This window comes from Cherax quadricarinatus, chromosome 43 (genome assembly GCF_038502225.1).
Source record: "Cherax quadricarinatus isolate ZL_2023a chromosome 43, ASM3850222v1, whole genome shotgun sequence".
In the NCBI taxonomy this organism is placed as follows: Eukaryota; Metazoa; Arthropoda; class Malacostraca; order Decapoda; family Parastacidae; genus Cherax; species Cherax quadricarinatus.
In genome coordinates this window covers 15,598,302-15,623,931 of record NC_091334.1, presented here as the reverse complement: position 1 = coordinate 15,623,931, position 25,630 = coordinate 15,598,302, and the positions used below count along the sequence as shown (strand labels likewise).

Here is a 25,630-nt window from a genome sequence, read left to right as displayed (position 1 = left end):
GGTGGCGGTGCCTGCCACACTACAGTGTGTACAGGTGGCGGTGCCTGCCACACTACAGTGTGTACAGGTGGCGGTGCCTGCCACACTACAGTGTGTACAGGTGGCGGTGCCTGCCACACTACAGTGTGTACAGGTGGCGGTGCCTGCCACACTACAGTGTGTACAGGTGGCGGTGCCTGCCACACTACAGTGTGTACAGGTGGCGGTGCCTGCCACACTACAGTGTGTACAGGTGGTGGTGCCTGCCACACTACAGTGTGTACAGGTGGCGGTGCCTGCCACACTACAGTGTGTACAGGTGGTGGTGCCTGCCACACTACAGTGTGTACAGGTGGCGGTGCCTGCCACACTACAGTGTGTACAGGTGGCGGTGCCTGCCACACTACAGTGTGTACAGGTGGCGGTGCCTGCCACACTACAGTGTGTACAGGTGGCGGTGCCTGCCACACTACAGTGTGTACAGGTGGCGGTGCCTGCCACACTACAGTGTGTACAGGTGGCGGTGCCTGCCTGCCACACTACAGTGTGTACAGGTGGCGGTGCCTGCCACACTACAGTGTGTACAGGTGGCGGTGCCTGCCACACTACAGTGTGTACAGGTGGCGGTGCCTGCCACACTACAGTGTGTACAGGTGGCGGTGCCTGCCACACTACAGTGTGTACAGGTGGCGGTGCCTGCCACACTACAGTGTGTACAGGTGGCGGTGCCTGCCACACTACAGTGTGTACAGGTGGCGGTGCCTGCCACACTACAGTGTGTACAGGTGGCGGTGCCTGCCACACTACAGTGTGTACAGGTGGCGGTGCACTACAGTGTGTACAGGTGGCGGTGCCTGCCACACTACAGTGTGTACAGATGGCGGTGCCTGCAACACTACAGTGTGTACAGGTGGCGGTGCCTGCCACACTACAGTGTGTACAGGTGGCGGTGCCTGCCACACTACAGTGTGTACAGGTGGCGGTGCCTGCCACACTACAGTGTGTACAGGTGGCGGTGTGTACAGGTGGTGGTGCCTGCCACACTACAGTGTGTACAGGTGGCGGTGCCTGCCACACTACAGTGTGTACAGGTGGTGGTGCCTGCCACACTACAGTGTGTACAGGTGGCGGTGCCTGCCACACTACAGTGTGTACAGGTGGCGGTGCCTGCCACACTACAGTGTGTACAGGTGGCGGTGCCTGCCACACTACAGTGTGTACAGGTGGCGGTGCCTGCCACACTACAGTGTGTACAGGTGGTGGTGCCTGCCACACTACAGTGTGTACAGGTGGCGGTGCCTGCCACACTACAGTGTGTACAGGTGGTGGTGCCTGCCACACTACAGTGTGTACAGGTGGTGGTGCCTGCCACACTACAGTGTGTACAGGTGGGGGTGCCTGCCACACTACTGTGTGTACAGGTGGTGGTGCCTGCCACACTACAGTGTGTACAGGTGGCGGTGCCTGCCACACTACAGTGTGTACAGGTGGCGGTGCCTGCCACACTACAGTGTGTACAGGTGGCGGTGCCTGCCACACTACAGTGTGTACAGGTGGCGGTGCCTGCCACACTACAGTGTGTACAGGTGGTGGTGCCTGCCACACTACAGTGTGTACAGGTGGAGGTGGTGTACTGCCACACTACAGTGTGTACAGGTGGCGGTGCCTGCCACACTACAGTGTGTACAGGTGGCTGCCTGCCACACTACAGTGTGTACAGGTGGGTGGCGGTGCCTGCCACACTACAGTGTGTACAGGTGGCGGTGCCTGCCACACTACAGTGTGTACAGGTGGTGGTGCCTGCCACACTACAGTGTGTACAGGTGGTGGTGCCTGCCACACTACAGTGTGTACAGGTGGCGGTGCCTGCCACACTACAGTGTGTACAGGTGGCGGTGGTGCCTGCCACACTACAGTGTGTACAGGTGGAGGTGCCTGCCACACTACAGTGTGTACAGGTGGCGGTGCCTGCCACACTACAGTGTGTACAGGTGGCGGTGCCTGCCACACTACAGTGTGTACAGGTGGCGGTGCCTGCCACACTACAGTGTGTACAGGTGGTGGTGCCTGCCACACTACAGTGTGTACAGGTGGCGGTGCCTGCCACACTACAGTGTGTACAGGTGGGTGGCGGTGCCTGCCACACTACAGTGTGTACAGGTGGCGGTGCCTGCCACACTACAGTGTGTACAGGTGGGGGTGCCTGCCACACTACAGTGTGTACAGTGTGTACAGGTGGCGGTGCCTGCCACACTACAGTGTGTACAGGTGGCGGTGCCTGCCACACTACAGTGTGTACAGGTGGCGGTGCCTGCCACACTACAGTGTGTACAGGTGGTGGTGCCTGCCACACTACAGTGTGTACAGGTGGCGGTGCCTGCCACACTACAGTGTGTACAGGTGGTGGTGCCTGCCACACTACAGTGTGTACAGGTGGCGGTGCCTGCCACACTACAGTGTGTACAGGTGGCGGTGCCTGCCACACTACAGTGTGTACAGGTGGCGGTGCCTGCCACACTACAGTGTGTACAGGTGGTGGTGCCTGCCACACTACAGTGTGTACAGGTTGTGGTGCCTGCCACACTACAGTGTGTACAGGTGGTGGTGCCTGCCACACTTCAGTGTGTACAGGTGGCGGTGCCTGCCACACTACAGTGTGTACAGGTGGCGGTGCCTGCCACACTACAGTGTGTACAGGTGGCGGTGCCTGCCACACTACAGTGTGTACAGGTGGCGGTGCCTGCCACACTACAGTGTGTACAGGTGGTGGTGCCTGCCACACTACAGTGTGTACAGGTGGTGGTGCCTGCCACACTACAGTGTGTACAGGTGGTGGTGCCTGCCACACTACAGTGTGTACAGGTGGCGGTGCCTGCCACACTACAGTGTGTACAGGTGGTGGTGCCTGCCACACTTCAGTGTGTACAGGTGGCGGTGCCTGCCACACTACAGTGTGTACAGGTGGCGGTGCCTGCCACACTACAGTGTGTACAGGTGGCGGTGCCTGCCACACTACAGTGTGTACAGGTGGCGGTGGCCACACTGCCTGCGGTGGCACACTACAGTGTGTACAGGTGGAGGTGTCTGCCACACTACAGTGTGTACAGGTGGCGGTGCCTGCCACACTACAGTGTGTACAGGTGGTGGTGCCTGCCACACTACAGTGTGTACAGGTGGTGGTGCCTGCCACACTACAGTGTGTACAGGTGGTGGTGCCTGCCACACTACAGTGTGTACAGGTGGCGGTGCCTGCCACACTACAGTGTGTACAGGTGGTGGTGCCTGCCACACTACAGTGTGTACAGGTGGCGGTGCCTGCCACACTACAGTGTGTACAGGTGGTGGTGCCTGCCACACTACAGTGTGTACAGGTGGCGGTGGCTGCCACACTACAGTGTGTACAGGTGGCGGTGCCTGCCACACTACAGTGTGTACAGGTGGCGGTGCCTGCCACACTACAGTGTGTACAGGTGGCGGTGCCTGCCACACTACAGTGTGTACAGGTGGCGGTGCCTGCCACACTACAGTGTGTACAGGTGGCGGTGCCTGCCACACTACAGTGTGTACAGGTGGCGGTGGCTGCCACACTACAGTGTGTACAGGTGGTGGTGCCTGCCACACTACAGTGTGTACAGGTGGTGGTGCCACACTACAGCAGGTGGCACACTACAGTGTGTACAGGTGGCGGTGCCTGCCACACTACAGTGTGTACAGGTGGCGGTGCCTGCCACACTACAGTGTGTACAGGTGGTGGTGCCTGCCACACTACAGTGTGTACAGGTGGCGGTGCCTGCCACACTACAGTGTGTACAGGTGGTGGTGCCTGCCACACTACAGTGTGTACAGGTGGTGGTGCCTGCCACACTACAGTGTGTACAGGTGGCGGTGCCTGCCACACTACAGTGTGTACAGGTGGTGGTGCCTGCCACACTACAGTGTGTACAGGTGGTGGTGCCTGCCACACTACAGTGTGTACAGGTGGTGGTGCCTGCCACACTACAGTGTGTACAGGTGGTGGTGCCTGCCACACTACAGTGTGTACAGGTGGCGGTGCCTGCCACACTACAGTGTGTACAGGTGGTGGTGCCTGGTGTGTACAGGTGGCGGTGCCTGCCACACTACAGTGTGTACAGGTGGTGGTGCCTGCCACACTACAGTGTGTACAGGTGGTGGTGCCTGCCACACTACAGTGTGTACAGGTGGTGGTGCCTGCCACACTACAGTGTGTACAGGTGGCGGTGCCTGCCACACTACAGTGTGTACAGGTGGCGGTGCCTGCCACACTACAGTGTGTACAGGTGGTGGTGCCTGCCACACTACAGTGTGTACAGGTGGCGGTGCCTGCCACACTACAGTGTGTACAGGTGGCGGTGCCTGCCACACTACAGTGTGTACAGGTGGCGGTGCCTGCCACACTACAGTGTGTACAGGTGGCGGTGCCTGCCACACTACAGTGTGTACAGGTGGCGGTGCCTGCCACACTACAGTGTGTACAGGTGGCGGTGCCTGCCACACTACAGTGTGTACAGGTGGTGGTGCCTGCCACACTACAGTGTGTACAGGTGGCGGTGCCTGCCACACTACAGTGTGTACAGGTGGCGGTGCCTGCCACACTACAGTGTGTACAGGTGGCGGTGCCTGCCACACTACAGTGTGTACAGGTGGCGGTGCCTGCCACACTACAGTGTGTACAGGTGGCGGTGCCTGCCACACTACAGTGTGTACAGGTGGCGGTGCCTGCCACAGTTCAGTGTGTACAGGTGGTGGTGCCTGCTACACTTCAGTGTGTACAGGTGGCGGTGCCTGCCACACTACAGTGTGTACAGGTGGCGGTGCCTGCCACACTACAGTGTGTACAGGTGGCGGTGTGTACAGGTTGTGGTGCTGCCACACTACAGTGTGTACAGGTGGTGGTGCCTGCCACACTTCAGTGTGAACAGGTGGCGGTGCCTGCCACACTTTCAGTGTGTACAGGTGGCGGTGCCTGCCACACTACAGTGTGTACAGGTGGCGGTGCCTGCCACACTACAGTGTGTACAGGTGGCGGTGCCTGCCACACTACAGTGTGTACAGGTGGTGGTGCCTGCCACACTACAGTGTGTACAGGTGGTGGTGCCTGCCACACTTCAGTGTGTACAGGTGGCGGTGCCTGCCACACTACAGTGTGTACAGGTGGCGGTGCCTGCCACACTACAGTGTGTACAGGTGGCGGTGCCTGCCACACTACAGTGTGTACAGGTGGCGGTGCCTGCCACACTACAGTGTGTACAGGTGGCGGTGCCTGCCACACTACAGTGTGTACAGGTGGGTGGCGGTGCCTGCCACACTACAGTGTGTACAGGTGGCGGTGCCTGCCACACTACAGTGTGTACAGGTGGTGGTGCCTGCCACACTACAGGTGTACAGGTGGCGGTGCCTGCCACACTACAGTGTGTACAGGTGGTGGTGCCTGCCACACTACAGTGTGTACAGGTGGTGGTGCCTGCCACACTACAGTGTGTACAGGTGGCGGTGCCTGCCACACTACAGTGTGTACAGGTGGCGGTGCCTGCCACACTACAGTGTGTACAGGTGGCGGTGCCTGCCACACTACAGTGTGTACAGGTGGCGGTGCCTGCCACACTACAGTGTGTACAGGTGGTGGTGCCTGCCACACTACAGTGTGTACAGGTGGCGGTGCCTGCCACACTACAGTGTGTACAGGTGGCGGTGCCTGCCACACTACAGTGTGTACAGGTGGCGGTGCCTGCCACACTACAGTGTGTACAGGTGGCGGTGCCTGCCACACTACAGTGTGTACAGGTGGCGGTGCCTGCCACACTACAGTGTGTACAGGTGGCGGTGCCTGCCACACTACAGTGTGTACAGGTGGTGGTGCCTGGTGCCTGCCACACTACAGTGTGTACAGGTGGCGGTGCCTGCCACACTACAGTGTGTACAGGTGGCGGTGCCTGCCACACTACAGTGTGTACAGGTGGTGGTGCCTGCCACACTACAGTGTGTACAGGTGGTGGTGCCTGCCACACTACAGTGTGTACAGGTGGTGGTGCCTGCCACACTACAGTGTGTACAGGTGGTGGTGCCTGCCACACTTCAGTGTGTACAGGTGGCGGTGTGTACAGGTGGTGGTGCTGCCACACTACAGGTGGTGGTGCCTGCCACACTACAGTGTGTACAGGTGGTGGTGCCTGCCACACTACAGTGTGTACAGGTGGTGGTGCCTGCCACACTACAGTGTGTACAGGTGGTGGTGCCTGCCACACTACAGTGTGTACAGGTGGCGGTGCCTGCCACACTTCAGTGTGTACAGGTGGTGGTGCCTGCCACACTACAGTGTGTACAGGTGGTGGTGCCTGCCACACTACAGTGTGTACAGGTGGTGGTGCCTGGTGTGTACAGGTGGTGGTGTGTGTACTGCCACACTACAGTGTGTACAGGTGGTGGTGCCTGCCACACTACAGTGTGTACAGGTGGCGGTGCCTGCCACACTACAGTGTGTACAGGTGGCGGTGCCTGCCACACTTCAGTGTGTACAGGTGGTGGTGCCTGCCACACTACAGTGTGTACAGGTGGTGGTGCCTGCCACACTACAGTGTGTACAGGTGGGGGTGCCTGCGACACTACAGTGTGTACTGGTGGAGGTGGTACAGCCTGCCACACTTCAGTGTGTACAGGTGGCGGTGCCTGCCACACTTCAGTGTGTACAGGTGGCGGTGCCTGCCACACTACAGTGTGTACAGGTGGTGGTGCCTGCCACACTACAGTGTGTACAGGTGGTGGTGCCTGCCACACTACAGTGTGTACAGGTGGCGGTGCCTGCCACACTACAGTGTGTACAGGTGGCGGTGCCTGCCACACTACAGTGTGTACAGGTGGCGGTGCCTGCCACACTACAGTGTGTACAGGTGGCGGTGCCTGCCACACTACAGTGTGTACAGGTGGTGGTGCCTGCCACACTACAGTGTGTACAGGTGGCGGTGCCTGCCACACTACAGTGTGTACAGGTGGTGGTGCCTGCCACACTACAGTGTGTACAGGTGGCGGTGCCTGCCACACTACAGTGTGTACAGGTGGCGGTGCCTGCCACACTACAGTGTGTACAGGTGGCGGTGCCTGCCACACTACAGTGTGTACAGGTGGCGGTGCCTGCCACACTACAGTGTGTACAGGTGGCGGTGCCTGCCACACTACAGTGTGTACAGGTGGCGGTGCCTGCCACACTACAGTGTGTACAGGTGGCGGTGCCTGCCACACTACAGTGTGTACAGGTGGCGGTGCCTGCCACACTACAGTGTGTACAGGTGGCGGTGCCTGCCACACTACAGTGTGTACAGGTGGCGGTGCCTGCCACACTACAGTGTGTACAGGTGGCGGTGCCTGCCACACTACAGTGTGTACAGGTGGCGGTGCCTGCCACACTACAGTGTGTACAGGTGGCGGTGCCTGCCACACTACAGTGTGTACAGGTGGCGGTGCCTGCCACACTACAGTGTGTACAGGTGGCGGTGCCTGCCACACTACAGTGTGTACAGGTGGCGGTGCCTGCCACACTACAGTGTGTACAGGTGGCGGTGCCTGCCACACTACAGTGTGTACAGGTGGCGGTGCCTGCCACACTACAGTGTGTACAGGTGGCGGTGCCTGCCACACTACAGTGTGTACAGGTGGCGGTGCCTGCCACACTACAGTGTGTACAGGTGGCGGTGCCTGCCACACTACAGTGTGTACAGGTGGCGGTGCCTGCCACACTACAGTGTGTACAGGTGGCGGTGTACAGGTGGCTGCCACACTACAGTGTGTACAGGTGGCGGTGCACTTCAGTGTGTACAGGTGGCTGCCACACTACAGTGTGTACAGGTGGCGGTGCCTGCCACACTACAGTGTGTACAGGTGGTGGTGCCTGCCACACTACAGTGTGTACAGGTGGAGGTGCCTGCCACACTACAGTGTGTACAGGTGGCGGTGCCTGCCACACTACAGTGTGTACAGGTGGCGGTGCCTGCCACACTACAGTGTGTACAGGTGGTGGTGCCTGCCACACTACAGTGTGTACAGGTGGCGGTGCCTGCCACACTACAGTGTGTACAGGTGGCGGTGCCTGCCACACTACAGTGTGTACAGGTGGCGGTGCCTGCCACACTTCAGTGTGTACAGGTGGCGGTGCCTGCCACACTACAGTGTGTACAGGTGGTGGTGCCTGCCACACTACAGTGTGTACAGGTGGCGGTGCCTGCCACACTACAGTGTGTACAGGTGGTGGTGCCTGCCACACTACAGTGTGTACAGGTGGTGGTGCCTGCCACACTACAGTGTGTACAGGTGGTGGTGCCTGCCACACTACAGTGTGTACAGGTGGTGGTGCCTGCCACACTACAGTGTGTACAGGTGGTGGTGCCTGCCACACTACAGTGTGTACAGGTGGCGGTGCCTGCCACACTACAGTGTGTACAGGTGGTGGTGCCTGCCACACTACAGTGTGTACAGGTGGTGGTGCCTGCCACACTACAGTGTGTACAGGTGGTGGTGCCTGCCACACTACAGTGTGTACAGGTGGCGGTGCCTGCCACACTACAGTGTGTACAGGTGGCGGTGCCTGCCACACTACAGTGTGTACAGGTGGCGGTGCCTGCCACACTACAGTGTGTACAGGTGGTGGTGCCTGCCACACTAGGTGGCGGTGCCTGCCACAGTGTGTACAGGTGTACAGGTGGTGGTGCCTGCCACACTACAGTGTGTACAGGTGGTGGTGCCTGCCACACTACAGTGTGTACAGGTGGTGGTGCCTGCCACACTACAGTGTGTACAGGTGGCGGTGCCTGCCACACTACAGTGTGTACAGGTGGCGGTGCCTGCCACACTACAGTGTGTACAGGTGGTGGTGCCTGCCACACTACAGTGTGTACAGGTGGTGGTGCCTGCCACACTACAGTGTGTACAGGTGGTGGTGCCTGCCACACTACAGTGTGTACAGGTGGTGGTGCCTGCCACACTTCAGTGTGTACAGGTGGCGGTGCCTGCCACACTACAGTGTGTACAGGTGGCGGTGCCTGCCACACTACAGTGTGTACAGGTGGCGGTGCCTGCCACACTACAGTGTGTACAGGTGGCGGTGCCTGCCACACTACAGTGTGTACAGGTGGTGGTGCCTGCCACACTACAGTGTGTACAGGTGGTGGTGCCTGCCACACTACAGTGTGTACAGGTGGTGGTGCCTGCCACACTACAGTGTGTACAGGTGGCGGTGCCTGCCACACTACAGTGTGTACAGGTGGCCACACTACAGGTGCCTGCCACACTACAGTGTGTACAGGTGGCCTGCCACACTACAGTGTGTACAGGTGGTGGTGCTGCCACACTACAGTGTGTACAGGTGGCGGTGCCTGCCACACTACAGTGTGTACAGGTGGTGGTGCCTGCCACACTACAGTGTGTACAGGTGGCGGTGCCTGCCACACTTCAGTGTGTACAGGTGGCGGTGCCTGCCACACTACAGTGTGTACAGGTGGCCTGCCACACTACAGTGTGTACAGGTGGTGGTGCCTGCCACACTACAGTGTGTACAGGTGGGTGGTGCCTGCCACACTACAGTGTGTACAGGTGGCGGTGCCTGCCACACTACAGTGTGTACAGGTGGCGGTGCCTGCCACACTACAGTGTGTACAGGTGGTGGTGCCTGCCACACTACAGTGTGTACAGGTGGCGGTGCCTGCCACACTACAGTGTGTACAGGTGGTGGTGCCTGCCACACTACAGTGTGTACAGGTGGTGGTGCCTGCCACACTACAGTGTGTACAGGTGGTGGTGCCTGCCACACTACAGTGTGTACAGGTGGCGGTGCCTGCCACACTACAGTGTGTACAGGTGGCGGTGCCTGCCACACTACAGTGTGTACAGGTGGCGGTGCCTGCCACACTACAGTGTGTACAGGTGGCGGTGCCTGCCACACTACAGTGTGTACAGGTGGCGGTGCCTGCCACACTACAGTGTGTACAGGTGGCGGTGCCTGCCACACTACAGTGTGTACAGGTGGCGGTGCCTGCCACACTACAGTGTGTACAGGTGGCGGTGCCTGCCACACTACAGTGTGTACAGGTGGCGGTGCCTGCCACACTACAGTGTGTACAGGTGGCGGTGCCTGCCACACTACAGTGTGTACAGGTGGTGGTGCCTGCCACACTACAGTGTGTACAGGTGGCGGTGCCTGCCACACTACAGTGTGTACAGGTGGTGGTGCCTGCCACACTACAGTGTGTACAGGTGGCGGTGCCTGCCACACTACAGTGTGTACAGGTGGTGGTGCCTGCCACACTACAGTGTGTACAGGTGGCGGTGCCTGCCACACTACAGTGTGTACAGGTGGCGGTGCCTGCCACACTACAGTGTGTACAGGTGGTGGTGCCTGCCACACTACAGTGTGTACAGGTGGTGGTGCCTGCCACACTACAGTGTGTACAGGTGGTGGTGCCTGCCACACTACAGTGTGTACAGGTGGTGGTGCCTGCCACACTACAGTGTGTACAGGTGGTGGTGCCTGCCACACTACAGTGTGTACAGGTGGCGGTGCCTGCCACACTACAGTGTGTACAGGTGGCGGTGCCTGCCACACTACAGTGTGTACAGGTGGCGGTGCCTGCCACACTACAGTGTGTACAGGTGGCGGTGCCTGCCACACTACAGTGTGTACAGGTGGTGGTGCCTGCCACACTACAGTGTGTACAGGTGGTGGTGCCTGCCACACTACAGTGTGTACAGGTGGTGGTGCCTGCCACACTACAGTGTGTACAGGTGGTGGTGCCTGCCACACTACAGTGTGTACAGGTGGTGGTGCCTGCCACACTACAGTGTGTACAGGTGGCCTGGTGCCTGCCACACTACAGTGTGTACAGGTGGCGGTGCCCGCCACACTACAGTCTGTCCAGGTGGTGGTGCCTGCCACACTACAGTGTGTACAGGTGGCGGTGCCTGCCACACTACAGTGTGTACAGGTGGCGGTGCCTGCCACACTACAGTGTGTACAGGTGGCGGTGCCTGCCACACTACAGTGTGTACAGGTGGTGGTGCCTGCCACACTACAGTGTGTACAGGTGGCGGTGCCTGCCACACTACAGTGTGTACAGGTGGCGGTGCCTGCCACACTACAGTGTGTACAGGTGGTGCCACACTACAGTGTGTACAGGTGGCTGCCACACTACAGTGTGTACAGGTGGCGGTGCCTGCCACACTACAGTGTGTACAGGTGGCGGTGCCTGCCACACTACAGTGTGTACAGGTGGCGGTGCCTGCCACACTACAGTGTGTACAGGTGGCGGTGCTGCCACACTACAGTGTGTACAGGTGGCGGTGCCTGCCACACTACAGTGTGTACAGGTGGCGGTGCCTGCCACACTACAGTGTGTACAGGTGGCGGTGCCTGCCACACTACAGTGTGTACAGGTGGCGGTGCCTGCCACACTACAGTGTGTACAGGTGGCGGTGCAGGTGGCTGCCACACTACAGTGTGTACAGGTGGCGGTGCCTGCCACAGTGTGTACAGGTGGCGGTGCCTGCCACACTACAGTGTGTACAGGTGGCGGTGCCTGCCACACTACAGTGTGTACAGGTGGCGGTGCCTGCCACACTACAGTGTGTACAGGTGGCGGTGCCTGCCACACGACAGTGTGTGCCTGCCACACTACAGATGGCGGTGCCTGCAACACTACAGTGTGTACAGGTGGCGGTGCCTGCCACACTACAGTGTGTACAGGTGGCGGTGCCTGCCACACTACAGTGTGTACAGGTGGCGGTGCCTGCCACACTACAGTGTGTACAGGTGGCGGTGCCTGCCACACTACAGTGTGTACAGGTGGCGGTGCCTGCCACACTACAGTGTGTACAGGTGGCGGTGCCTGCCACACTACAGTGTGTACAGGTGGCGGTGCCTGCCACACTACAGTGTGGCGGTACAGGTGGCGGTGCCTCCCACACTACAGTGTGTACAGGTGGCGGTGCCTGCCACACTACAGTGTGTACAGGTGGCGGTGCCTGCCACACTACAGTGTGTACAGGTGGCGGTGCCTACCACACTACAGTGTGTACAGGTGGCGGTGCCTGCCACACTACAGTGTGTACAGGTGGCGGTGCCTGCCACACTACAGGTGTGTACACTACAGGTGTACAGGTGGTGCCTGCCACACTACAGTGTGTACAGGTGGCGGTGCCTGCCACACTACAGTGTGTACAGGTGGTGGTGCCTGCCACACTACAGTGTGTACAGGTGGCGGTGCCTGCCACACTACAGTGTGTACAGGTGGTGGTGCCTGCCACACTACAGTGTGTACAGGTGGTGGTGCCTGCCACACTACAGTGTGTACAGGTGGTGGTGCCTGCCACACTACAGTGTGTACAGGTGGTGGTGCCTGCCACACTACAGTGTGTACAGGTGGTGGTGCCTGGTGTGTACAGGTGGTGGTGCCTGCCACACTACAGTGTGTACAGGTGGCGGTGCCTGCCACACTACAGTGTGTACAGGTGGCGGTGCCTGCCCCACTACAGGGTGTACAGGTGGTGGTGCCTGCCACACTACAGTGTGTACTGGTGGTGCCTGCCACACTACAGTGTGTACAGGTGGTGGTGCCTGCCACACTACAGTGTGTACAGGTGGTGGTGCCTGCCACACTACAGTGTGTACAGGTGGTGGTGCCTGCCACACTACAGTGTGTACAGGTGGCGGTGCCTGCCACACTACAGTGTGTACAGGTGGCGGTGCCTGCCACACTTCAGTGTGTACAGGTGGTGGTGCCTGCCACACTACAGTGTGTACAGGTGGTGGTGGCTGCCACACTACAGTGTGTACAGGTGGTGGTGCCTGCCACACTACAGTGTGTACAGGTGGCGGTGCCTGCCACACTACAGTGTATACAGGTGGTGGTGCCTGCCACACTACAGTGTGTACAGGTGGTGGTGCCTGCCACACTACAGTGTGTACAGGTGGTGGTGCCTGCCACACTTCAGTGTGTACAGGTGGCGGTGCCTGCCACACTACAGTGTGTACAGGTGGTGGTGCCTGCCACACTACAGTGTGTACAGGTGGCGGTGCCTGCCACACTACAGTGTGTACAGGTGGCGGTGCCTGCCACACTACAGTGTGTACAGGTGGCGGTGCCTGCCACACTACAGTGTGTACAGGTGGCGGTGCCTGCCACACTACAGTGTGTACAGGTGGTGGTGCCTGCCACACTACAGTGTGTACAGGTGGCGGTGCCTGCCACACTACAGTGTGTACAGGTGGTGGTGCCTGCCACACTACAGTGTGTACAGGTGGCGGTGCCTGCCACACTACAGTGTGTACAGGTGGCGGTGCCTGCCACACTACAGTGTGTACAGGTGGTGGTGCCTGCCACACTTCAGTGTGTACAGGTGGCGGTGCCTGCCACACTACAGTGTGTACAGGTGGCGGTGCCTGCCACACTACAGTGTGTACAGGTGGTGGTGCCTGCCACACTACAGTGTGTACAGGTGGTGGTGCCTGCCACACTACAGTGTGTACAGGTGGCGGTGCCTGCCACACTACAGTGTGTACAGGTGGCGGTGCCTGCCACACTACAGTGTGTACAGGTGGCGGTGCCTGCCACACTACAGTGTGTACAGGTGGCGGTGCCTGCCACACTACAGTGTGTACAGGTGGCGGTGCCTGCCACACTTCAGTGTGTACAGGTGGTGGTGCCTGCCACACTACAGTGTGTACAGGTGGCGGTGTCTGCCACACTTCAGTGTGTACAGGTGGTGGTGCCTGCCACACTACAGTGTGTACAGGTGGTGGTGCCTGCCACACTACAGTGTGTACAGGTGGCGGTGCCTGCCACACTACAGTGTGTACAGGTGGCGGTGCCTGCCACACTACAGTGTGTACAGGTGGCGGTGCCTGCCACACTACAGTGTGTACAGGTGGCGGTGCCTGCCACACTACAGTGTGTACAGGTGGCGGTGCCTGCCACACTTCAGTGTGTACAGGTGGTGGTGCCTGCCACACTACAGTGTGTACAGGTGGCGGTGCCTGCCACACTACAGTGTGTACAGGTGGCGGTGTCTGCCACACTTCAGTGTGTACAGGTGGCGGTGCCTGCCACACTACAGTGTGTACAGGTGGCGGTGCCTGCCACACTACAGTGTGTACAGGTGGCGGTGCCTGCCACACTACAGTGTGTACAGGTGGCGGTGCCTGCTACACTTCAGTGTGTACAGGTGGCGGTGCCTGCCACACTACAGTGTGTACAGGTGGCGGTGCCTGCCACACTTCAGTGTGTACAGGTGGCGGTGCCTGCCACACTACAGTGTGTACAGGTGGCGGTGCCTGCCACACTACAGTGTGTACAGGTGGCGGTGCCTGCCACACTACAGTGTGTACAGGTGGCGGTGCCTGCCACACTACAGTGTGTACAGGTGGTGGTGCCTGCCACACTACAGTGTGTACAGGTGGTGGTGCCTGCCACACTACAGTGTGTACAGGTGGCGGTGGCTGCCACACTACAGTGTGTACAGGTGGCGGTGCCTGCCACACTACAGTGTGTACAGGTGGCGGTGCCTGCCACACTACAGTGTGTACAGGTGGCGGTGCCTGCCACACTACAGTGTGTACAGGTGGCGGTGCCTGCCACACTACAGTGTGTACAGGTGGCGGTGCCTGCCACACTACAGTGTGTACAGGTGGTGGTGCCTGCCACACTACAGTGTGTACAGGTGGTGGTGCCTGCCACACTACAGTGTGTACAGGTGGTGGTGCCTGCCACACTACAGTGTGTACAGGTGGCGGTGCCTGCCACACTACAGTGTGTACAGGTGGCGGTGCCTGCCACACTACAGTGTGTACAGGTGGTGGTGCCTGCCACACTACAGTGTGTACAGGTGGCGGTGCCTGCCACACTACAGTGTGTACAGGTGGCGGTGCCTGCCACACTACAGTGTGTACAGGTGGTGGTGCCTGCCACACTACAGTGTGTACAGGTGGCGGTGCCTGCCACACTACAGTGTGTACAGGTGGTGGTGCCTGCCACACTACAGTGTGTACAGGTGGTGGTGCCTGCCACACTACAGTGTGTACAGGTGGTGGTGCCTGCCACACTACAGTGTGTACAGGTGGTGGTGCCTGCCACACTACAGTGTGTACAGGTGGCGGTGCCTGCCACACTACAGTGTGTACAGGTGGCGGTGCCTGCCACACTACAGTGTGTACAGGTGGTGGTGCCTGCCACACTACAGTGTGTACAGGTGGCGGTGCCTGCCACACTACAGTGTGTACAGGTGGCGGTGCCTGCCACACTACAGTGTGTACAGGTGGTGGTGCCTGCCACACTACAGTGTGTACAGGTGGCGGTGCCTGCCACACTACAGTGTGTACAGGTGGTGGTGCCTGCCACACTACAGTGTGTACAGGTGGTGGTGCCTGCCACACTACAGTGTGTACAGGTGGTGGTGCCTGCCACACTACAGTGTGTACAGGTGGCGGTGCCTGCCACACTACAGTGTGTACAGGTGGCGGTGCCTGCCACACTACAGTGTGTACAGGTGGCGGTGCCTGCCACACTACAGTGTGTACAGGTGGCGGTGCCTGCCACACTACAGTGTGTACAGGTGGCGGTGCCTGCCACACTACAGTGTGTACAGGTGGCGGTGCCTGCCACACTTCAGTGTGTACAGGTGGTGGTGCCTGCCACACTTCAGTGTGTACAGGTGGTGGTGCCTGCCACACTACAGTGTGTACAGGTGGCGGTGCCTGCCACACTACAGTGTGTACAGGTGGCGGTGTCTGCCACACTACAGTGTGTACAGGTGGTGGTGCCTGCCACACTTCAGTGTGTACAGGTGGCGGTGCCTGCCACACTACAGTGTGTACAGGTGGCGGGGTCTGCCACACTACAGTGTGTACAGGTGGCGGTGTCTGCCACACTACAGTGTGTACAGGTGGCGGTGCCTGCCACACTACAGTGTGTACAGGTGGTGGTGCCTGCCACACTACAGTGTGTACAGGTGGTGGTGCCTGCCACACTTCAGTGTGTACAGGTGGCGGTGCCTGCCACACTACAGTGTGTACAGGTGGCGGTGCCTGCCACACTACAGTGTGTACAGGTGGTGGTGCCTGCCACACTACAGTGTGTACAGGTGGCGGTGCCTGCCACACTACAGTGTGTACAGGTGGTGGTGCCTGCCACACTACAGTGTGTACAGGTGGTGGTGCCTGCCACACTACAGTGTGTACAGGTGGCGGTGCCTGCCACACTACAGTGTGTACAGGTGGTGGTGCCTGCCACACTACAGTGTGTACAGGTGGCGGTGCCTGCCACACTACAGTGTGTACAGGTGGTGGTGCCTGCCACACTACAGTGTGTACAGGTGGTGGTGCCTGCCACACTACAGTGTGTACAGGTGGTGGTGCCTGCCACACTACAGTGTGTACAGGTGGCGGTGCCTGCCACACTACAGTGTGTACAGGTGGCGGTGCCTGCCACACTTCAGTGTGTACAGGTGGTGGTGCCTGCCACACTACAGTGTGTACAGGTGGTGGTGCCTGCCACACTACAGTGTGTACAGGTGGTGGTGCCTGCCACACTACAGTGTGTACAGGTGGTGGTGCCTGCCACACTACAGTGTGTACAGGTTGTGGTGCCTGCCACACTACAGTGTGTACAGGTGGCGGTGCCTGCCACACTACAGTGTGTACAGGTGGTGGTGCCTGCCACACTACAGTGTGTACAGGTGGCGGTGCCTGCCACACTTCAGTGTGTACAGGTGGTGGTGCCTGCCACACTACAGTGTGTACAGGTGGTGGTGCCTGCCACACTACAGTGTGTACAGGTGGTGGTGCCTGCCACACTACAGTGTGTACAGGTGGTGGTGCCTGCCACACTACAGTGTGTACAGGTGGCGGTGCCTGCCACACTTCAGTGTGTACAGGTGGCGGTGCCTGCCACACTACAGTGTGTACAGGTGGTGGTGCCTGCCACACTACAGTGTGTACAGGTGGCGGTGCCTGCCACACTACAGTGTGTACAGGTGGTGGTGCCTGCCACACTACAGTGTGTACAGGTGGCGGTGCCTGCCACACTTCAGTGTGTACAGGTGGTGGTGCCTGCCACACTACAGTGTGTACAGGTGGTGGTGCCTGCCACACTACAGTGTGTACAGGTGGCGGTGCCTGCCACACTACAGTGTGTACAGGTGGTGGTGCCTGCCACACTACAGTGTGTACAGGTGGTGGTGCCTGCCACACTACAGTGTGTACAGGTGGTGGTGCCTGCCACACTTCAGTGTGTACAGGTGGTGGTGCCTGCCACACTACAGTGTGTACAGGTGGTGGTGCCTGCCACACTACAGTGTGTACAGGTGGTGGTGCCTGCCACACTACAGTGTGTACAGGTGGTGGTGCCTGCCACACTTCGCTAACAGAGTAACAAGGAACAATTAAGACGAAATTAGTGTTTTATGCTGCTGCAAATGATTTCTTTTTATGTTCTTGTGTGTTTGGCCTCAGGGCGCGATGGTACTGGCTTGTGTGTGTGTGTGTGTGTGTGTGTGTGTGTGTGTGTGTGTGTGTGTGTGTGTACTCACCTATTTGTGGTTGCAGGGGTCGAGTCCTAGCTCCTGGCCCCGCCTCTTCACCGGTTGCTACTGGGCCCTCTCTCTCCCCGCTCCATGAGCTTTATCAAACCTCGTCTTAAAACTGTGTATGGTTCCTGCCTCCACTACGTCATTTTCGAGGCTATTCCACTGCCTTACAACTCTATGACTGAAGAAATACTTCCTACTATCTCTCTGACTCATTTGTGTCTTCAACTTCCAATTGTGGCCTCTTGTTTCTGTGTCCCCTCCCTGGAACATCCTGTCCTTGTCCACCTTGTCTATTCCACGCAGTATTTTATATGTCGTTATCATGTCTCCCCTGACCCTCCTGTCCTCCAGTGTCGTCAGGCCGATTTCCCTTAATCTTTCTTCATAGGACATTCCCCTTAGCTCTGGAACTAACCTTGTTGCAAACCTTTGTACTTTCTCTAGTTTCTTGACGTGCTTTATCAAGTGCGGGTTCCAAACAGGTGCTGCATACTCCAGTATGGGCCTGACATACACGGTGTACAGTGTCTTGAATGATTCCTTACTAAGGTGTCGGAATGCTGTTCTCAGGTTTGCCAGGCGCCCATATGCTGCAGCAGTTATCTGATTGATGTGTGCTTCCGGAGACATGCTCGGTGTTATACTCACCCCAAGATCTTTCTCCTTGAGTGAGGTTTGCAGTCTTTGGCCACCTAGCCTATACTCTGTCTGTGGTCTTCTGTGCCCTTCCCCTATCTTCATGACTTTGCATTTGGCAGGATTAAATTCGAGAAGCCATTTGCTGGACCAGGTGTCCAGTCTGTCCAGGTCTCTTTGAAGTCCTGCCTGGTCCTCATCAGATTTAATTCTCCTCATTAACTTCACATCATCTGCAAACAGGGACACTTCTGAGTCTAACCCTTCCGTCATGTCGTTCACATATACCAAAAATAGCACTGGTCCTAGGACCGACCCCTGTGGGACCCCGCTCGTCACAGGTGCCCACTGTGATACATCATTACGTACCATGACTCGTTGTTGCCTCCCTGTCAGGTATTCTCTGATCCATTGCAGTGCCCTTCCTGTTATATGCGCCTGATGCTCTAGCTTCTGCACTAATATCTTGTGAGGAACTGTGTCAAAGGCCTTCTTGCAGTCCAAGAAGATGCAATCAACCCACCCCTCTCTCTCTTGTCTTACTTCTGTTATTTTATCATAAAACTCCAGAAGGTTTGTGACACAGGATTTGCCTTCCGTGAATCCGTGCTGGTTGGCATTTATACTCCTGTTCCGTTCCAGGTGCTCCACCACTCTCCTCCTGATAATCTTCTCCATAATTTTGCATACTATACACGTCAATGACACAGGTCTATAGTTTAGTGCCTCTTTTCTGTCTCCTTTTTTGAAAATGGGAACTACATTTGCTGTCTTCCATACCTCAGGTAGTTCCCAGTTTCCAGGGATGTGTTGAAGATTGTGGTAAGTGGTACGCACAACATATCTGCTCCCTCTCTAAGGACCCATGGAGAGATGTTGTCCGGTCCCATTGCCTTTGAGGTATCGATGTCCCTTAGCAGTTTCTTCACCTCCTCCTCATCTGTATGTATGTCGTCCAACACTTGTTGGTGTATTCCTTGTTGGTGTCCCCATCTGGTCTGTCCCCCCAGAGTCCTTCCTGTCTCTACTGTAAATACTTCCTTAAATCTCGTGTTGAGCTCCTCACATACCTCTTGATCGTTTCTTGTGAGTTCCCCGCCTTCTTTCCTCAGCCTTATCACCTGGTCCTTGACTGTTGTCTTCTTCCTAATGTGGCTATACAGCAGTTTCGGGTCAGATTTGACTTTCGATGCTATGTCGTTTTCATACTGTCTCTGGGCCTCCCTCCTTATCTGCGCATACTCGTTTCTGGCTCTTCTACTAATCTCCTTGTTTTCCTGGGTCCTATGCCTCCTGTACCTTTTCCATTCTCTGTTGCACTTAGCTTTTGCCTCCCTACACCTTCGGGTAAACCAAGGACTCGTCTTGGTCTTCCTATTATTTCTGTTTCCCTTGGGAACAAAACTTTCCTCTGCCTCCTTGCACTTTGTTGCCACATATTCCATCATCTCGTTTACTGATTTTCCTACCATTTCTCTGTCCCACTGAACCTCCTGCAGGAAGTTTCTCATACCTGTGTAGTCCCCCCTTTTATAGTTTGGCCTGTCCCCTTCAGTTCCTGTTACCTTCTCCACTTGTAACTCTACTATATAGTCAAAACTCAGAACCACATGATCGCTAGCTCCAAGGGGCCTCTCGTAAGTGATGTCCTCGATGTCTGAACTGCTCAGGGTGAACACAAGATCCAGTCTTGCTGGCTCATCCTCCCCTCTCTCTCTGGTTGTGTCCCTGACATGTTGATGCATGAGGTTTTCAAGTACCACATCCATCATCTTTGCTCTCCATGTTTCGGGACCCCCATGTGGCTCCAGGTTTTCCCAGTCGATCTCCCTGTGGTTGAAATCGCCCATTACCAGTAACTTTGCTCTGCTCGAGTGAGCTCTTCTTGCCACCTCAGCCAGTGTGTCCACCATCACCCTGTTGTTTTCTTCGTACTCCTCTCTTGGCCTCCTGCAGTTCTGTGGTGGGTTATACATCACTCCAATGACTACTTTATGTTCTCCGGACTGAATTGTACCTACAATGTAGTCTCTTTCTCCAATCATGTCCATGCCTTCCATTTCCTCAAATCCCCATTGGTGTTTTATGAGCAGTGCAACCCCTCCTCCCCCTCTACTCCTTCTATCTTTCCTCAGGATCTGATATCCTGTTGGGAAGATTGTGTCTGTTATTATCTCAGCGAGTTTTGTTTCTGTGACTGCTATGATGTCTGGGGATTTTTCACTGATTCTTTCATTCCACTCCTCATGTTTATTCATTATTCCATCCGCATTTGTGTACCAAACCTTTAGTTTCTTTTCTATCATTGTGGTCATGCAAGTATATTGGGGTTGGGGGAGGGAGAGCCTTGGTGGGGGCCTATATGGGGCTGTGGTGTAGGTGGGGTATGTGTTGATGGGGGTGGGGTCAGAATGCCCATAAGGGACAGCTGTTGGGGTGAGGTTTGTGATATGGGGGTTGGTGGCAGAGGGAACAGTGAGTGGGTTGGAGTATAGGTTGCTCAGTTGCGTTGGGAATGTCGCGGGTGGGGTCTTTTGGTGGGAGATTCTGTGGGGTGTGTTTGCCCTTCCTCCTGTGTCTGGGTCCTGCTCATTTTCATTGCTTCTCGTTCCTCCTTGCGTCTCTGTACCCTCTCTTTCAGTGTAGTCCTTTCTTCTTGTGTTCTGTCGCGGTCGAGGTATACTCTCTGGTACCCCTCTTTGTCTCTCAGTCTTGCTTTCTCTTGCAGAATCCTGATTCGAACTGATTCTTCCTTGAAAGTTACTCTGACAGGCCGTATCCTTCCACTCGCAAACCACCCAATTCTCTGAAAATTTGTCACCTGGGTCATATTGCCCTCCCCTATTGTTTTCATGATGCCTTCAATCATTTTTTTCTCCTCCTGTTTTATTTCTTCAAAGTTGGCCCCCTTGGCTTCTTGGAGCCCATACACAAAAACTGACCTCGCCCTTTCCTCCTCCCACTGAGTCTCCATCTGCTTCCTCTGAGGCATTTTGTTTCCTTCCATTGACATGTTCTTGCCTTCAGTCCCTGTCATATCTGAAACATCTATTCTTAGTGGACTGTCTTTCCTGGCCAGCTGTCCCTTGCTACTGCAGTTGGCTGTTAGAACCTCTGCATATAACAAACCTTCATTTTCTTCGGACCTGTCGCTTGATCTTAGTGTGCTCATCGTCTTTTCCCTGGCCCCACGTGGGTCTGATAGGTCCTTCGTGTACGGCATGTCTCCGTTGTTGCTTACTATCCCCTTGTCTGCGCCTGACTCTGAATTCCCATCATTGTCTTCAGACCTGTCGTTTGATCTCAGTGTGCTCGTTGTCTTTTCCCTGGCCCCACGTGGGTCTGATAGGGCCTTCCTGTACGGCATGTCTCCGTTGTTGCTTACCATCCCCTTGTCTGCGCCTGACTTTGAATTTCCTGATGTCACGTCTGAATTGTCATTTGTCTCTCTAATCTGTTTCAGGCTTTGCAGTTTCTCTTCTAAGCACTGTATCCTAGCTTCTGCTGCTAAGGCCTGTACTTCCCACTTCCTGCACTCTTCAGCTATCCGCTCCTCCATTTTCTTACCAAGCTCTACTATCTTCCTTCCCCACTCTTCCTCCCTTTTTTGGAGCTCTAACTCCCAGTCTTTCCTCCCTGGTTCTTCTACCAGATCTCTGGTTTTCCGTCCTCTAAGGCCACCCATATTTTTTTTTTTTTTTTTTGTGTGTGTGTGTGTGTGTGTGTGTGTGTGTGTGTGTGTGTGTGTGTGTGTGTGTGTGTGTGTGTGTGTGTGTGTGTGTGTGTGTGTGTGTGTATGTGTGGATTTTGTGCATTAAGACAATTTAAATTTTATCTAAACGTGTTTATATTACGCATACGGGTTTACTGCTTGCTTTTAAAAGTAATAGTAATAATAATAATAATATTAATAATAATTTAAACCGAATACCACAAGACTGAAAAAGCAATAAGCAGCATGCTGCCCCCCCCCCCATGCACTCTGCCCCAGGCCCAGACTCATGGACCTCCGTGTTCATCAAGAACTGCAAGAAGTCCCTATCACGTAGAAAGGGAGCATGGACACAGGGGTCATCCCACTCACTAAAAACAACAGACATAGCCCCACTCCACAAATGTGGCTGTAAAACAATAGCAAAGAACTACAGACCGATAGCACTAACATCCCATATCATAAAAATCTTTGAAAGGGTTCTAAGAAGCAAGATCGCCAACCACCTAGATACCCATCAGTTACACAACCCAGGGCAACACGGGTTGTGTAATTGAGTAGGTCGCTCCTGCCTGTCCCAGCTACTGGACCACTATGACAAGGTCCTGGATGCTATAGAGGATAAACAAAATGCAGATGTAGTATACACAGACTTTGCAAAATCCTTCGACAAGTACGATCATGGTGTAGTAGCACACAAAATGTGCGATAAAGGAATAGCAGGAAAAGTTGGTAGATGGATCTATAACTTCCTGACAAATAGAACACAAACAGTAATAATAAACAGAGTAAAGTTCGAGGAGGCTACAGTGAAAAGCTCTGTTCCACAAGGCACAGTACTCACTCCCATCTTATTCCTTATCCTCAGATCTCACATAGAGATGTATGCCACAGCACCGTATTCTCCTTTGTAGATGATACCCGAATTTGCATGACAGTGTCATCCATCAAAGACACTGCAAATCTTTAGTGTCTTCGATGGTGAACTTACACGGCGCGTATAAGTACCATAAAGCATCTAAATTACTGGGAACGGATGAAGTCCCTTAAACTGTATTCCCTGGAACGCAAGCGAGAAAGATACATGATAATATACACTTGGAAAATCCTAGGACGAGTCCCAATTCTGCACACAAAAATCACTCCCTACGAAAGCAAGTTACGAAAGCAGGCGGTGCAATATCCCCACAGGGAAAAGCAGGGGCGCCATAAGTACGCTAAGTGACAACACAATAAGTGTCAGAGGCCCAAGACTGTTCAGCTACCTCTTAGCATACATAAGGGGGAATACCAAAAGAAGGCACTGTGCAGGCACCTAAAGTCAGTACCTTACCAGCCAGGCTGTGGTTCGTAGGTCGATTTGCGGTCAGCAGTAACAGCCTGGTTGATCAGGCCCTGATCCACCACGAGGCCTGGTCATGGACGGGGCTGCGGGGCCGTTGACCCCTGAAACCCCCTACAGGTATACTCCAGGTAATAAGCTAAGTCTTGTACTCTACTGACAAATTACAAAATAGGTTTCTAACATACTGACACTTGCTTAATTAAGTACGAAACTAAGTTTAACACAAGACAACATAAAGTGTGCGATGTTTACCTCACCTTGATTGACATTATTAATGTAACGAAGGATAAACATCACACAAGAAAATAGCTTCCAGCACTCTCGAACACACACACACACACACATCCGTGAAGAGGTTGGCCCAGGAGCTATGTCCCGACCCCTGCAACCACAAATAGGTGAGTTAAATAGGTGACTATACACGTCCCTTTTCAAACACAAGACACTGACTCAATCTCTATTGGGTAATTTAAGGATACATAAAGCAGAAGTATACAAGAAATTGACTCACGTGCAGCAGGAGCAGCAGCAGCAGCAGCAGCAGCAGGAGCAGGAGCAGCAGCAGCAGCAGCAGCAGCAGCAGCAGTAAGAGGAGGGGGTCGCTGAGAGAGCTTCATGTCTGGTGTCTCTGGTCTCACCTACACTAACACTAACACATCAACACAGCCACAATTAGGGAAAACTCTGATTTCTAAAGTGAAGTCTTGTGTATTTATGCATGGTGCTGCGCAGGCGCAGTAAAAAACACGCACGCACGCGCGTGCGCACTTCCCCCCAGGGATAAGCCCTGGGCAACCCATTAAAATGCGACACTAGGAAGTAATAACGAGGAAATATAACGAACAGTCTGACATCACCCGGAGACTAACACCAACCCAGAGTCTTGATGTACTTAACAAATTTCTCCTTTATTTAGGATGGGCTAGATCAAGTTACTGTATCTTAAGTTAGGTCAGGTTACGTAACTCTTGACCTCTTCATACTGAAGGTCAATAATTCACTGAGGCTGAAAGTCTGCAGGAAACTCACTAACAAAACAACCATCTCCACCTCTCCTACTGCAGCCAACACATCAACACTAGATCATAGATCCAAAATGATTATAATAAAACCATTAATTTTTTAAAACGGTTGAGAGGTAAGCCAGCGGAAGGCCTCTGCCAGATGACCAAAAAGCTCCAGCGGCGGGTCATCATATGACTAAGACCCGCGTCACGAAACACTTGCCCTGTTTCCTGACAAACTTAACACTAAACGAGGCACCATAACACGTTTATTTCTGAAAAAAAAATACTTACGGTGATACCTACATATGGGAACAAGACACCTGTGTACAATACACGTCATTCACAAGAAGCCATTCGTGGCGGAACGTTCCCATTAATAAATGTCCTGCACGAGTCAATTTCTCTCCAATGTTTGTAGCCCAGAGGACCTACACGAGCAATGTGCTTTCGTACACAAACATTTCCAGAGCTCCAGTTCCCTACTTTCTTCTTCAGAGACTGTGAGCAACGTGTCGTGGAGAAAAATCGCACACCTGCCATTCACGTCTGAGCGAACACATACCAGAAGGGACAACGTGAGAAACTCCAGCGTGCGTCACCCCAACACCACCTGTGAGACGGATATTAGATAAGTAGATCGATGGGTGGATGGTCGTCTGGTTATCGCAGAGACCGACACTCGGAGGCGCAAGTGCCTGGAGGCAACCCAATGTCTCTCTCTCTCTTTCTCCCACACTTATGCAGAAATAAAGGCAGCTTTATCTCTCGGATTCTAGCACTACTGCTACCAATATCATTAATACTATTTCTATTACTACTACTTCTATTACTGCTACTACTACTGTTACGACTATCTCACAACAACATAACGATACCCAGGTAGGGCAGTGTGCATTTCTTCACCTTACGTCACGATAGGTTGTGACAAGTTACGTTGGCTCATGTTAACGTATATTATCGGAGTTACTGCACAAAGCACATAGAAGTTCGCCTGGGAGCGCCATCGTTGCTTCACAAGCTGAGTTCGCAAACACTTGGTGAAAAGCGTGGCAATTACAAGGTGTTGGGGTGAAGGGTGCGGGTGTGCGCTGCCACTGAGGGGAAGACGCACACCACACTAGTTTTTTCAACCCCTTGACAAGTACACTGTCAAGTATATAATTATTCTGACCCCAAAACAAATATGGTTTTTATTTTTTTTAATAATTTGGGAGAAATAATCTCTTTCTCTCTCTCTCTACCTTAACATGTCTAGATTATTCAAACGAGTTTCTCCTGTGGTTCAGACACACACACACACACACACACACACACACACACACACACACACAATACACACACACACACACACAACACACACACATACACACA

At 55.1% G+C, this 25,630-nt stretch overlaps 1 protein-coding gene across 1 annotated transcript in view; it reads right to left on the bottom strand.

Moving 5' to 3' along the window:
- Positions 1-25,630, bottom strand: part of LOC128694128 (uncharacterized) — a 120,776-nt gene that overhangs the window by 74,647 nt on the left and 20,499 nt on the right. The window lies entirely within an intron of this gene.